The sequence below is a fragment of the Vombatus ursinus genome, unplaced genomic scaffold, assembly GCF_900497805.2.
Source record: "Vombatus ursinus unplaced genomic scaffold, bare-nosed wombat genome assembly UNPS02014308.1, whole genome shotgun sequence".
Lineage (NCBI taxonomy): Eukaryota > Metazoa > Chordata > Mammalia > Diprotodontia > Vombatidae > Vombatus > Vombatus ursinus.
Genome location: NW_020954086.1, coordinates 80,476 through 96,265, shown reverse-complemented (window position 1 = coordinate 96,265; position 15,790 = coordinate 80,476).

The following is a 15,790-nucleotide window of genomic DNA, read 5'->3' as shown; positions in this document are numbered from 1 at the left end:
TCTCTCCCCCTTTCTCCTACCTCCTTCCTTTTCTATGAGTTTCCTCATATTGTGGTATCTGATTCTCTTCATGCCGCACACTCACACACATCCACAGGAAGGACATATTTGGAATTGAAGAGAGACATACTGAGTGAAAGAGAGATACACATGGGCACGCGCGCGCGCACGCACACACACACACACACACACACACACACACACACACACTGGATAAAATACTGAGGGTGGGTGAGACCCAGGAAGTAGGAAGGTAGGAAAGGCACTGTTCTGCATACAGTAGGTGCTCAATAATATGCTCAACTGCTTTGAGAGGCCCATTGAGCGTTGGTGAGGGGTGACAGGCAGAGGCAATAATTCATCTTTAGTCAGTTTGGTTTACTGTTACATTTTATTCTCAAAATGACCCTTTAAGGTAAGTGGTATGGGTATGATCACCCCATTTTACGGGTGAGGAAACAGGCCCCTAAAAGGGAAAGTGACTAACCCAAGGCCACAGAGCTCCTAAGTCAAACCAGGGTCCTCCAGTTCTGAATCTAGGGATTTTTCCATCATGCAACACCGAGTCACAAAGAAAAAGAGAAAGAGATGGACACAAAAGGGGGTGGGGTGGGGGGGGAGACAAACGGGATTAGAGAGAAGTTACAGTTGGGCTTCAGGGACTTACATAGTGTCACACACACACATACACACACACACTCACACAGTTATTAGAAAAGAGACTGAGTCAGCCCTCCTCAACACACAAATGTGGGATTAGAGACTTGAGCCCAGTTACAGACCCCAAAGCCACCCAGAGTCAGAGAACAATTGTGAGAAAGACAGAAGTATGCCGTTCAGAGGCAAACACGGAGCCTTTCACAGACACAGCCAAGAGGGGCTTGACCAGAGGGACAAAGACCTCACCTTAGACAACCCCCCCTCCACACACACACACACACACAAATGCCGAGGGCCTCATGCACAGTGTGAGTTACAAACAGAGACAGCCCACTCACTATCAGACTGACAGTGACAGAGACATTGAGAATCAGAGAAAGTGGAATGTCGGAGCTGGGAGGGACCTTGGAACATGGACCATTAGAGTGGGATTTTCTGGTCCAGCCCCCTAGACAGCCACAAAGTTATAGAGCCTCTCTCTCTCTCTCTCTCTCTCTCTCTCTCTCTCTCTCTCTCTCTCTGTCTCTGTCTGTCTCTCTCTTTCACACACACACACACACACACACACACACATCCCCACACAATCAGACCTGCGTGCTGTGAGATACAAACAGCATCCTAGAGAGACAGTCAGAGAGAGTCAGTCAGCACACTGGTGGTGACACTCTGCTAAGAGGAAAAGCCCAGCTAATGTCAGAGGCTTCCTCAGAGCTCAGAGAAGGATTGACATAGCATGGGGGGGCACAATCAAGTGACTATTCAGAGAGAAGCATCTATCCATAGTGTCCCCCCCTTACACACGAACGCACACACAGGCACGCCTGCACACAGGTCCTCCACTCACCCTGGCTCTGTGGAAGGAGACAGAGGGCTTGGGAAGAGGCCTTCGCCGGGAGGAGGAGGAGGAGGAGCCAGATTCTCCCTGCTGGCCCCCACCTCCGAACTTTCTCATTCAATGACCTCTCCTCTCTTGCCGCGTCTCAGCCCCCTTCCAACTCATTCTCTGTCTGCCTCGTTTTCTTTCTCTGCAATCCGACTTTATTGATCACCTGTCTCTCTCTCTCTGTCTCCCTCTTTCCATCTTCATCATCCATCTCCATCTTTCATCCCCTCCATCACCTGTTCCACTCATCCTTCCCTTCTTATTGCCCATCTGTCTAAATGTGGCATCTTGAGTTGCCTGGCCCCGTCATTCTCCCCCCACTCTCCACTCCCTTCCTCCAAGGTTTCTGCTGCATTCTTCTCTTTTCCTTGACCCATCTTCCTTGGTCTGAACCCCTCCCTTGCTGGCCCTGTCACCTCTTGCTTATCCACCCATGCCTGTAGACTTTACTCTGCTGTGCCATCTCTCTGGCCCCATGTGAACCTCCTCATCTCAGGACTGCTGCCTTCATTTCACGTTCACTGTGTTGGTCCCCCTCTGCCTGCTTTCCAGTCATTCTATCGCTGTTTTCTTTTCTTCGGTCTTCTTTCACCTCTTTCTCTGCTTCTTTTTCCTCTGCTGTCTCTGCTTTCCTCTCCTCCATCTCTGTGGTCTTTCTGTCATTCTTGACCTCTTTCTTCTCTCTAAGTACCTCTCCCTTTCATTTCCTTTCCTCTGCCTACCTGGGTCTATCTTTATCACTTACTCTGCCTTACTCTCTTCTTTGTCTCTGTCTCTTGGCCTCAGATCAGTGTAGAACAGTGTGCTGGGATCTGGGAAAGATACACAATTTAGGTTGGACATGTTCTTACCTTCAGGGAACTTAGAGTCTCCTGGAGGGCAGGACAAGCATAGATAACTGTAAGGTACACTATTTCATTCCAAGTGCACTAGAGAGTTACAAAACGGAGTGCTAGATGAATTCAGAAGAGATTTCCCTTCTCAGTCAATGTGGAGGCAGAGAGACATCGCTGTATTTGGGGGAGAAGGGTTGTCAGGCTCAATAATGCATGGACACCCAGTGGTGCAGACATCTGCTGGTTCTCCCTCCACTCTGTATAAGGTGGTCCAGTGGATAGAGCACTGGGCCTGGAGTTAAGAAGGCCTGAGTTCAAATCCAGCTTCAGATACTTACTAGATGTGGGACCCTGGGCAAGTTGCTCTGTTTGCCTCAGTTTCCTCATTTGCAAAATAAGGATAATAATGGCACCTACCTCCCAGGATTGTAAGAATCAAATGAGATAATTGTAAGGTGCTTAACATAATGCCTGCTACATAGTAAGCACTAGATACATATTACCTATTATTACTGTTATTATTACTGTTCCTGAACCTAAGTTTGCCTCAACTTCATCATTTGTAAAATGGGGATAATAAAAGAACCTATCTCCCAGGTTTGTTAACCTCAAATGAGATAGTGTTTACAAAATGCTTGACCTAGAGCCTGGCACATAGTGGGTATTTAATAAATACATATTGAATGAATAAATTAATAGAGCAGGTGATTGGGTGTTGCTGTCTCGACAATGGCTTTTGTTGTAGGAGGTTATATGATTCACACCCCCGCTCTTGTCAGGATACAGGTGACAGGCTGTGGCTGTTGCTTCCTTGGCCATGTCAAAGAGCAGGAAAAGGAAGGTTTCCTTTGTGGAGTAGAGGTGGCCACTTGGCTCCCTGTGTCAGGACAGAGGTGACTATGTTTCCCCTTGCCAGAGTATAGATGACAGGCTTCTGTCTTCCCTTCTTTAATCCCTAATTATGTCCCAGTCTAAGTGCCATGGTGTAGGTGTCTAGACTGGCTGACTCCCCAACCTGCCCTTGTCAGGGGGTAGGGGGAATCTATCCCTCCAGCATTCCACAGCCATGTTCCACATGTCATCTGGGTAAAGGTAACAGTTTGATTCCTCCAAACAGGAAATCCTGTGTCCGGGGCAAGTGACTAAATGCCCTTCTCTTTCGCAGAACAGGCTGAGGCTCCTTGCCTCCTTCGTCAACCCCATCCTACAAAGACCCACACTCTTATCAGAGGGTAGGTCACAGAATGATAGAATTAGACCTGGGAGGGAGGGACCTTGGGGGTCATTTAGCCCACTCCTCATTTTACAGATGAGGAAACTGAGCCCCAAAAAGGGGAAGAGACTTGTCCAAGGTCATACAGTAACTGGAAGAGCCAGTTTTTGAACCCATGTTTTCTAGCTCCAAATCTAAGGCTCCTCATAGCGCTGTCACACAAGAGTAGAGAAACAATGCGGTTATATTAGAGAGAATCTCGAATTTGAAGCTAGGCAGGACCCTGGTTCAAATCCTGCCTCTGAGGATAGCTGTGTGATCATGATGAAATCACTGAATCTCTCCAAGCCTCAGTTTCCTCATCTGTAAAATGGAGAGAAAAAATACTCTTAATACCTACTTCACAGGCTTATTGTGGGGGGTCAAATAAGTTAATGGATGTAAAGGGCTTTGTAAACCTGTAAGAAAAAAAAAAGCTCTATTTCAATGTTAGCTGCTGTTACTGGTGACGGTTCACAGTTGACTGACCACAGCTCTTCATCATGCCCCTATTGCCTAGGCAATAAAATTTTTATATTTTATTTTGTTATTTATTTATTTTATGCTTTTTATTGCTACCTTTTGTTTTTACACTCTATTTTCAAATACATTACTATTTCTGCCTCTACCCTTATCCAGTGAACCATCCCTTGTAACAAAAAAAAAGAAAGAAAAACCCTTCGCAGCAAAACTAACCAATACATCAACCCAACCCAACAACATACGCAATCTTTCACACCCAGAGATTCCTACTCTTGTGAAGAAGGGAGGGAGGGGCATTTCTTATCTTTTCCTCAGGGCCAACTTTGGTCACTGTAATTACACGGTGTTCAGCATTAGGGTTTTCTGTGGTTGCTGTTCTTTCCATTTGTTTTTGATATTCCTCGTGTATATTGTGTTCCTAATTCTGTTTGCTTCACTCTGTTCATTATAATTAAAATTTATTTTCATGGCCCCAAAAGGCAAAACTGGGACAATTGTGCAAATTGGATGAAGACAGATTTCATCTAGATGTAAGGAAAATTTCCCAATAATTAGAGCAGTACACAACAGAAGCATAGAGGTTCAGATCCTGTGCCAGCCACTTACCAGCTGTGTGATCAGAGACAAGTTGTCTCACATCTCAGGACCTCAGACTACCTAAAGTACCCTCCCAGGCAGGGATGTGAGTTTCACCTGAGGTGATGTATCTCAAGAGCTTTGCTCTCTGGTTAGTGTGTAGGTCCCTGAGTCAGGATGTAAGATATGGGTCCTGATAGGATCTTTTTGACAGATTGTGATCCATACGCCTCTTCCTCCCTCCTCCCTCCTCCCTCCTCATTCATCAAAGGTCACAGTTGGAAGGAGCCTTAGAGACCCTCCAAGTCATGAGTTCTTTATTTTTGTGAGTATCATGGACTCATTTTTCAAATCTGGTGAAGCCCAGGGACCCCTTCTCAGAATCATGGTTTTAAATACATAAAATGAAACACACAAGATTACACAGGACTCTGATTTTATTGAAATTAAGATGCATTTTTTTCATGGTTCATGGACTGAACCCCCCCAAAGGGTCCTTGGACCCCAGGTTAAGAACCTCTGCTGTGGTGCCGCAACCTCTTCTTACAGAGGAAGAAGCAAAGGGATTTGCCTGAGGTCATCGCTCAGGGAAGCTGAGGTGAAGCTGGAAGGGTCTGTCTGATCTAAGCCTCCTCACTTCTCATGCAGGGCTGTCCCCAGCATGCAAGGGCGTGGATGTCAGGCAGTGCTTACCCTGTCTTCATGTGGAGGTGACTGCCTGGCTCCAGGCACTCACGTAGGATGTGTAAGGGACACTCTCTGGTCTCTCTTTCCTCCACACCCCCTTTGCCCTGCCTCAGCCCTTCCCCCTGCCCCTCAGACTAGGTCAGGGTAACCATCAAGGGTGGTAGTTCTCTCTCAGGTGGGGCTGCAGATGATGCCCTCCCTGACCCCTGAATGCAGGGTTGATTTGCCAGTCTGGGGAGGGGGGAGAGGCTCTGGGGTGTTTGGAGAAAGGCAGGCAGTTCCTTCTCTCCCCCCCCCACTGTTGCCTAGTAACCTGCTCAAGACTGTTGTCATGGCAGTTGGAGACAGAGGAGGAAGTTGGGAGGGGGCTGTGGTGTTGTCCTAGGAAATGGAGGGGGTGGGGTGGGAATGTTGGGTCTCTACCACCCCCTATGCTAGGGGAGAGCAGGGAGCTGGGAGGGTGAGGACAAGTTGGTCCTGGAAAGAGGGAATAGGCACAAGGGCTGGGTATGGGTTGAGGCCTGCGGACAGATCACTGCAGACTACACATGGGATACCGTGTCTTTCTAGATCCACATCTTAGGGAGGGTGCTGGTGAGCTAGATAGCAGCCAGAGGACCCCAAGTAGGATGGGAAAGCTGAGGCCCTTGGGAGAGCCACTGGAGGAGTTGGGGGTGGGTTAGCCTTAAGAGGAGAAGGCAGAGAAGGGAGCAAGGATCCTTCAAGGCTCTCAGGAGCCATATCACAGAGAAGGGGCCCCCAAGACAGAACCAGGAACAATCAGGGGAAGTTTCTTGAGCGTGCAGATTTGAGCTGGATTTTAGGGAAAGCCTCCTAGTCAGTCAGTCAACAAGCATTGATTAAGCACCTACTGTATTCCAGGCCCCGTGTGAGGCAAAGGACAGGCCCTGCCCTCGAGGCACTTACAGTCTAATGGGGAAGACAACACACACAGAGATACATACAGAGCGGGCCATATCCAGGGTAAATGAGGGAAGGCACCACATTAGCAGGGTTCAGGGCTTCGTGAAGAAGGTAGGATTTTAGCTGGGACTTGTAGGAAGCCAGGAGACAGAGGATGAGGGAGAGCATGGGGGCAGGCCAGAGAAATAGCCAGAGCTGAGAGGTGGAGGCTGGGGTTACTGGATCTGAGGGTATGGGGGCAGTGAGGTGGAAGGAGACCACACAGAGAGGAGGAGGCAGGTCGTGAAGGGCTGTGAGAGCCAAACAGAGCATCCTATATTTGTTCCTAAAGGCCATAGGGAGCCCCTGGAGGTTACTGAGTGTGTGTGAGCATGTGTGTGTGAGTGCATGTATACCTGTGTGTGCATACCTGTGTGTGCGTGCATGTGTGTGGGCATTGTGTGTACATGTGTGTGTGTGCATTGTGTGTACCTGTGAATGCATGTGTGTATATGTGCCTGTGTGCAAGCATACATCTGTGTCTATGTGTGTGTGCATGTGTGTACATGCATGTAAGTGCACTGCGTGCGCCTGTATGTGTGTGCATGTGTGCACCTGTGTGTATGTGTGTGTACCTGTATGTGCATTGTGTGTGCCTGTGTGTGCATGTGTGTGTGTGCATGCATGTGCATGTGCCTATGTGCATGTGCATGTACATGTGTGTGCATACTTCTGGGTGACATAATTGGACCTGAGCTTTAGGAAAATCCCTTTGGGGACTGAATGGAGGATGGAGTGGAAGGGGAGAGAGCTGAGGCAGGCAGACCGCCCCCCGCTTGCCTGCTGCCAGTCCAGGTGTGAGGTGAGGAGGGTCTGCCCAAGGGTGGGGGCAGGGGCAGAAGAGAAGGGAGACAAGGAAATCACCAGAACATGGCGGCAGGTTGGTAATGGCGGGTAAGAGATAGTGAAGAGGAGTGGACAGTGGCTCCTGGCTTATGAACCTGAGTGACCGGGAGCCTCGGCAGCAGTCAGGAAGGCCAGAAGCAGGGAGGGTTTGGGGAGGAAGAGGATGGGTTCCATTTGGGACCTGTTGGGGTTCGGGCGTTTCTAGGCCATCCGGCCTGAAGTGTTTCATGGGCAGTTGGCTGTGTAAGGTGCTGAGGTCAGGAGAGAGGCACGGGTGGAGAAGTAGATCTGAGAATCATCAGCATAGAGATGACCATTGGATTTATGGGCACAGAGGAGATCGCCAAGTGAGACAGTACAGCGGGAGAACGGGGAGCCTGGCCAGAGCCCCACGGCCAGCCGCTGCTCAAGGGAGGCTTCACGGAGTTGCCAGATCTGTGCCTCATTGCTTCTCATGCAGGCGGCTCCTGCTCCCCCTCCTTAGCCGTGCCAGGGCATGGAGGCCCTGCCGTGGTTCCCCTGCCCTCGGAGGGAGCTGCCCGGGGCAGGACGCACTCAGCAGGGCAGCCCTCTGCATGAGGTCAGTAGGGGCCAAGAAGGAGAGGTCAGACAGGTAGGAGGAGAGTTAGGAGGGAGTGGTGGCAGGAAAACCTAGAGAAAAGAGAGCATCTGGGAGGAGAGAATAGTCAGCAGAGCCCAAGCTGCAGAAACTGAAGGATGAAGGCTGAAGAAAATCCATCAGATTTGGCCATTTGTCCCCAAAGCTGTCCTAAAGTAAAGTAGGTAGTGAGTACCCCGTCAGATGGAGGTTGGATTGCCAGTTAGGGGGGAGGGTTCCCTGCTTTGACACAGGCTGGACTAGATGAGGGCCTCGCCAGCTTTGAGATGCCGTGGTTTTCTGTGGGAGCAGGGGCTCAATGGGGCCAGATAACTCGGTCCTGGGGCCAGAGAGGGGCAGGGACTAATTACGGCTCTTCAGATAGGTTAACAGGGCTAAGGCACAGGGGTGCTGAGAAGCAGGGCCAGATGGAGAGCTTTGGATGGAGGGGTCCTATGGCAACCCTGGGGCTCAGGGGTGGGGATGACCATTGCAGAGAGGAGCTGGAGGTGGGTCTTAGATCAGGGAATCAGGGGACTGGGGCTCTCTAAGTCCTGAGGGAATGAGTGGGGAGCCAGGCGGCAGAAACATGGGCAGGGGTGCGTGTGGGCCTGAGCCAGAGCAAAGGTCCAGTGGCTGTGGGGAGAAGGGAGAAGCAGGAGACAGGGGGTAAGTGCCTGGAAGTATGGTCTGTGTCTGTGTGTGTGTGAGTGTGTGTGTGTGTGTGTGAGTGTATATTATATGTGTGTGCTATGTGTGTGAGCACATGTGTGTATGATGTGTGTGAATGTGTATGGATGTGTGTATTGGGAGTGTATGTATGTGTGAGTGTGTATCATGTGTGTGAGTGCATATGTGTGAGTGTGTATTATGTATAAGTGTGTATTATGTGTGTGAGTATATATGGATGTGTGTATTGTGAGTGTGTATATGTGTGTGGATGTGTGTGTTGAGTGTGTATGTGTGTGAGTGTGTGTGAGTGTGTATGTATGAGTGTATATTGTATGTGTGTGTTATGTGTGTGAGTACGTGTGTGTGATGTGTGTGAGTGTGTATGGATGTCTGTACTGTGAGTGTGTGTATGTGTATGAGCATGGATATGTGTGAGTGTGGGTATGTGAGTATTATATGTGTGAGTGTGTATTATGTATAAGTGTGTATTGTGTGTGTGTATGTGTGTGTGAGTGAGTGGATATATATGTGTGTGTTTGTGTTTGTGTGTGTCTGTGTCTGTGTCTGTGTGTCTGTGTGTGTGTAGGGAAGATCTAAGGCATGGCAGGCCCGACGCCTCTGTCCTAGGTCTCAGGGGAGTCCTGGCGGGGGCACGGAGCGAGGGGCCAGATGTGGCTCTTTGGCCACAATGAAGGGAAGCCTGGGGAGCGGGCTCAGACCATCTTGGAGCACTGTGTCGGGCTCTGGACCCCATTTGAGGAGGGGCCCGGAGGAGCTGGAGCGCCTGAGTGCTCACTGCAGGTCAGGCGCTCCCTCACTGTCTAGAGACGGCCCATTCAGTCCAGGCCCCTTGCTCCGCTCCTCCTAATCTTGTTCCTCAGGGCTCTCCTTTGCCCTGGAGGATAGACCCATCCACGTGGGCATAAGGTTGTGCCGGGCGTTTGGAGGAGGAAGACAGTTGGGGAGGAAACGATGAAGGCTTCTTGGAGGAGGGGACACTTATCTGGGATGTCCCAGACATGACAGGTAGGATTAGATGAGCCCCCCTCCTCCCGAGACTGGGGCCTGGGGAGCAGGGGGCGGGGCCAAGAGAGTGACTGGGGGCTAAGTTCTTGGGAGAGGGAGAATAGGATTTGGGGTGCAGAGGGAAGGGGCTTGGTGTAGACCTTCAGATAGAGGGGAGAATGGGGGCGGGGTGGCCAGGTTCTAGGGGAGGGAACAGGTCAGGCAAAGAGGTGGATTTAAAGGGATGAGGCCCTGGGGGTGCAGATGACCAGGGTCAGGAGTAAGGGGTGGGTGAGGGTAGAGAGCAGGGGTGGTGAGGCAGGTTTCCTTCTTTGGGGACCCTCTTCCCTCCAAGGGCCAGTCTCTGCCCTTGATCCCCACCGCCATCTTGTGTATATCTGATCTGCCTCTGTGTATATACTTGGTGTGCTCCCTGAGGACAAGGCCTGTCCCATGCCTTTGTTTCCTCAGGGTCTTCCAGATTGCTCTGTGGAGTGATTGCACAGGAAGGCTCAGGGCTGGGGGCAAAGACAAGGTCATGTACAATGTAACATCAGAGCCAAGAAGGTCCTTGGAATAATGAAGGCCAGTGTACCCATTGCACAGATGAGGACACTGAGGTTCAGAGCAGGGGGTGCCTTTCTCGTGGTCACACAGTCAAGGTCTGCTGGTTTCCAGCCAGCCCTTTGTCACCTGGAGGCGATGTCCCCTTAGCCACTCTCCTCTCCCTGCCTTTCCAGTCTGTGCTCATCTCTCGTCAGCCCCTCTGGGCTTTAGCCTGGGCCCGGAGCTCTGGTCTGGACATGGTGACCCAGTCCAGGGGGCATCTTTCTCCAAGAGACAGTGCTGTTCTGTGGTCGTTGAATTTTCCTTCTCTTTCCAAGCTTCATCTGACCCACTACTTATAGCACTAGGGTTGGTAATGAGGATACCTTACTTAGAATCTCAGAGGAGAAAGGCTCTAGGGAGCTGGGCCTAATCCAATCCCCTTATTTTACAAATGAGGAAACTGAGGCCCAAGGAAGTGAAGGCACATCTCCAAGGTCATGCAGAAGTGGAACTTTGCCAGGCCTCTGTCTCCAGCACCAGAAGAGTCTCCATTGTTTCAGAGCGAAGCCAGCCAGCATCCAATTGCTCATTCTCAGAGGGGCTCCCTTGGCTGGGGCATAGAGGTATGACTGGGTGGCTGCCTTGGAACATACTCCCCATTTCTCACTGAAAGGGGGGAGGGGAAGCGTGGAGAGCAAGGAGGAGGTGGCTGAGGAGCTGGGTCAGGAGAGACAAGCATCTTGGCCAGGTGAGCGTGGGCTAGCTTTCTGGCTTCTGGGGAGGAAGGGGCTCCAGCTCAGACACAGTGCTCTCTCCTCCAAGACTCATGAAGTCCTTTCCTAGGTCTGACTGATGTTGTCTCACGTCTCTTGGCTCCCTGGGTCAATGTGACCTTAGGGGGTTTACCTACACATCTCTTCTACTTAATGTATAATACATACCCACATGTGTATATGGTGTACATTAACAATTTTATTTATTTATTTATTTATTTATTTATAATTTAACTTTTATTTTTCAGTTCCAAATTCTTTCCCTCCCTCACCCAACAAGAAGGCCAGAAATACAATGAGAAGGTCTATCTGTTAAACCCCACGGTCTCTTTCAGCTCGAGCATTCTGTGCTGGAAGGTTCCATCCAGCTTCGACCTGCGAGGTCCTGAGGGCTTCTTGGACTTCTGTGCTATGTGCCCACAGCCCTTCCAGCGCTGGCATTCAATTCAGTTCAATTTCACAAAGTGTCAGTTGTGAGGGATCAGTACTTTGTGGGGGAGACCAAGAAAGAAGCAGAGCCTAAGGAGCTTACGTTTGGGGGTCTCTTAGCTCTGAGATTCTGTGTTCTAAAGTCCCTCCCAGCTCAGACATTCTGGGTTCTGTTTCAAGGTCCCTTACGATTTGGACATCCTATGTTCTCCTCCACTTCAGCTTTTGTGGCTCTATGTTCGAAGATCTTTTCTAAGATTCTAAGATCTAAAGCAGGCAGCTAAGTGGCCCAGTGGATAGAACACTGAGCCTGGAATCAGGAAGACTCATCTTCATGAGTTCAAATCCGGCCTCAGGCACTTCCTAGCTGTGTGACCCCGGGAAAGTCACTTCACCCTGTTTGCCTCGGTTTCCTCATCTGTAGAATGAGCTGGAGAAGGAAATGGCCAACCAGTCCAGTATCTCTGCCAAGAAAACCCCACATGGGGTCACAGAGAGTCAGATAGGGCTGAAACAACTTGACAAGAACATCTAGATTAAGTCTTCCAGACTTTAAATCTGAGGCCCCTTCATCCAGCTGACATGCCATGTCCAAGGTGCCTTCCAGTTTTCTCCATTCCATGTTGCCCGTTCTCAACTCTCCTCTAGCTCTGATGTTTCCCACTCAAAGTGTAAGGTCCTGTCCATCTTAGATGTTGTGTGTTCTGTGTTCTCACCTTCCCTTTTTTAAATCTTGGGACTTTTCCAGCTCTGCCATCCTTGGTTCTAAGGCTCCTTCAGGCTCTAACGTTCTGGGCTTTTAAGACCTGCTACTCGATGTAATGTGCCAAGTTATAGGATCTCTCCTAACTCTAGTGTTCTCCATTCTGAAGTCCTTTCTAGCTTTGCCACGCTGTTATTTTATATTCTAAATCTAAAATCCAGACCACCTCACTCAGGGGTTCTGTGTTCTATGGTCTCCTCTAGCTTTGACATTCTATGTTCTAGAGCCCACTCCAGCTCTGACGTTTCATTTAATCTAACAAGCATTCATTAGGTCGTCATTATGTATAAGGTCTGTTGCCCAGGCTGGGGATAAGAAGTCATACTCATAACGTGTTCTCAGAACCTGCTAATCTGACTCTAGGAGCTACTGACTGACATTCAAGGGAGGGCTATGGAGGAAGGCTGTGAGGTTCAGTTCCAGAAAGTGGGCGAGAGGGAATCAGTGCAGTTGGATTTGGAAGGAAGGGACTTGGACAGATAGAAATCGAATTGGGGGGGGGAGACATAATTTAAAAAAAAACAATCACAGGACAAGAACAAGGAACAGAAGACTAGTCCAGCTTGCCTCTAATGAGTGAAAGGGAAATAGTATAAGATAAGGCTAGACAAGTAGGTTGCAGCCAGATTGAACATGCCAGCTTGTGTTTATATTTTATTCTAAAAGCAGTCAGTCAATAAACATTTATTAAGTGCTTACTATGTACCAGACACTATGCTAAGCACTAGGGATACAAAAGAAAGCAAAAGCCAGTCCCTGCCCTCAAGGAGCTTACAGTCTAATGGGGGAGAGAAGAAGCAAACAAACACATACAAACAAGCTATAGATGGGATAAATAGGAAATAATCCACAGAGGGAAGGCACTAGAATTAAGAAGGGTTGGGGGAGGCTTTCTGTAGGAAGTGGGATTTTAGCTGAGACATGAAGAAAGTTGGGGAAGCCAGGAGGCAATGATTAGAAGGGTAAACATTCCAGGCACAAGGGATGGTTGGAGAGAGAGAGCCTGGAGCTGAGAGATGGAGGATCTTGTGTGTGGAACAGCCAGGAGTCCAGGGTCACTGGATCTGAGTCCGTCATGGGGGGTGAGGTATAAGAAGACTGTAGGGGTAGGAGGGAGCAGGTTATGAAGGGCATGGAATGCCAAACAGAGGATTTTGTATTTGATCCTGGGGTCACTAGGAAGCCATGGGAGTTTATTGAGTAGGAAGGTAAAATGATGGGACCTGCTCCTTGGGAAATCACTGCAGTGGCTGAATGGAGGCTGGATTAGAGGTAGGTAAACCCCCAGCAGCTTTGGCATTAATCTAGGAATGAGGTGATGGGGGTCTGCACCAGGATGTGGCAGCATCAGAGAAAAGGGAGCACATCGGACAGATGCTGCCAAGGTAAAATCAACAGGCCTTGGTGCCATATTGGATCTGGGGGTGAGAGACAATGAGGAGTCCAGGAAGACTTCTAGGGTGGGAGCCTGAGGGACTAGGAAGATGGTGTCATAGAGTAATAGGAAAGGTAGGAGTGGGAGGAGGCAGGGTCTAGGGGGAAAGATAATGAGTTCCATTTTGGACATGTTGAGTTTAAGGTGTCTACTGGACATCCAGTTGAAGATGTCTGAAAGGCAGATGGAGAGGAGAGATTGGAGGTCAGCAGAGAGACTGGGACAGGAAAGGTAGATCTGAGAATCATTAGCATAGAGACGGTGATTAAATCCATGGGAGCTGATGGGATCACCCAGTGAAGTAGTAGGGAGGAAGATGAGAAGAGGGCCCCAGATAGGACAACGAGGGACACTGAATTAGAGGACATGATTGGGAAGAACACCCGGCAAAGGAGACAGAGAAAGCACGGTCAGAGAAATAGGAGGAGAACCAGGAGAATGAGCAGTGTCCTGAAAACCTAGAGAAAAGAGACTATGCAAGAGAAGAGAGTGACCAACGGCATCCATGGCTGCAGAGACAAGGACTGAGAAAAGGCCATTAGATTTGTCAACTAGAGGTCACTGATGGCAGAGGGAGCCCCAAAGCTAGGGAAGTGCTGTGGTCATAAGAGTGCAGTAAGGTTACTCCAGCCAGGTATGGAAGGTCAAGTGGAGAGAGGAGACAAGAGGTCAAAAGAGCCCTCAGGAGGCTTTTTACATAGCCTAGGTGAGAAGAAATGAGGACCTACACTAGCTGGTGGCCATCAGAGTGAGGAGAGGGGATGAATTCATGAGATATTGCACAAGAGGGAAGGATCAGGAATTATTCCACATTCACAAGGATGGATGAATGAAAGGATGGTGGAACCATGAATGAAAATAGAGGGTTCTGCGTTCTACCAGGTTTCTGACTCCATTGTCCTCTGTTTTATGTTTTAAGGACCTTCCCAACTCTGTCCTCTGTTCTCCATTCTCGGGTCCCTTCTGACATTCAACTACTCAAGCATTTATTAAGCAACCGCTGTGTGCCAGGCACCAAGATGAGACCATAGTCTCTGCCCTCCAGGAGCATCTGTTCTCTTGGGTTTCCATGTTCTCAGGTCCCTTCCAGCTCAGACAACCTGTGGTTCTATGGACACTACATAGACCATAGATTTGCTCCTGGTCCTCCTTCTTTGACTCTTGGGTCTTCTGTCTGCCTAAATTCTCCAGGGCTGAGTGTGCCAAACCTGCCAGGTCATGGGTCTGACCTCTTTGCCAACGTTCTTGCTGGCCCTTCCTCATTGCCAGCTCTCTCCATCAACTGTTTCTTTGATTCTTGATGTCTTTGTGCATGCCTTGGGGTCCCTCTCTCTCTCCTCCTGCTTGATGTGGCTTCTGCCATCCGCCATCTTTCTCTCTGGGTTTTGGTCTTTCCCTGAGGCTCTGCTGCTTGTCTCCCTCTGCCTGTGTATTTCTGCCTCTCTCAAGTTCCCTGTTCCCCATTGTCTGTTTCTCCTGCTTTCTCTGTGCCTCTGGAACGATCTCTTTCTTGCATGTCTGCCTTTCTCTTTGTTTATAGAGAGGGCACTCCCTTTGCCCAGTCTTTGGAGGGCTCTGCCTCTGTGGCCCCTTTCCCATCTCCTCCTCTGCTTCCTCTGCTTATGGGAAGAAGAAAGGGGAAGTTACTTGAGTTGTGTGAGACCGGCTTAGGGGGGCTAGAAAGATAAGGATGGCTTGGAGTGATGCCTCCCACGGTGGCGTGGAAGGGAGCGTGGGCAGTTAGAGCTGTTCTTCTGGTGGAACGAGGGAATGCTTGGAGCGTCCCAGCAGCTCTGCTCGTTCAGAGCTGTGAGGAATCCTGGAACACAGGAGCAGAACAAGGGTCAGAAAAAGGGAAGGGACTTACCCAAGGTCACACAGCATTAGGCACAAAGCCCAGCCCAGACCCTGGGCTCCCAACTCTCAGGTCAGCCTTCTCCATTCATTCTGCCACCAGGAGCAAGAGGACTTGGCCTCAGCACTGCACTTATTTCTGGGGAATGAATGGCAGGGAGAGGGTGGTCCCCTTGGGCTACTGCATACAGAACCCTGGGCCTAAGCTGGGAGGACAGAGTCATCAGAAAAGGGAGCTGGGTGCAGGGCTTGCTGGTATACCTGAGGTGTAGCCATGTGCCTAGGGGTGGGCATGCATGTGTATGGTGTTGGGGCATGGCTGAGGATGGATGTATTTGGTGTGCAGGTAGAGCTGGGAACTGTGGGGGGCGGGGATTACTTGTGGTGTGGGAGTATACCCATGGGTTGTGTATAAGGCAATGAGCATCTCTGCTATGTGTCTGCATCTGTTTGGGACATGGAGGCAGATACACTTGTTGGGTGTCCTGGAGTGTGTGTGTGTGTGTGTGTGTGTGTGTGTGTGTGT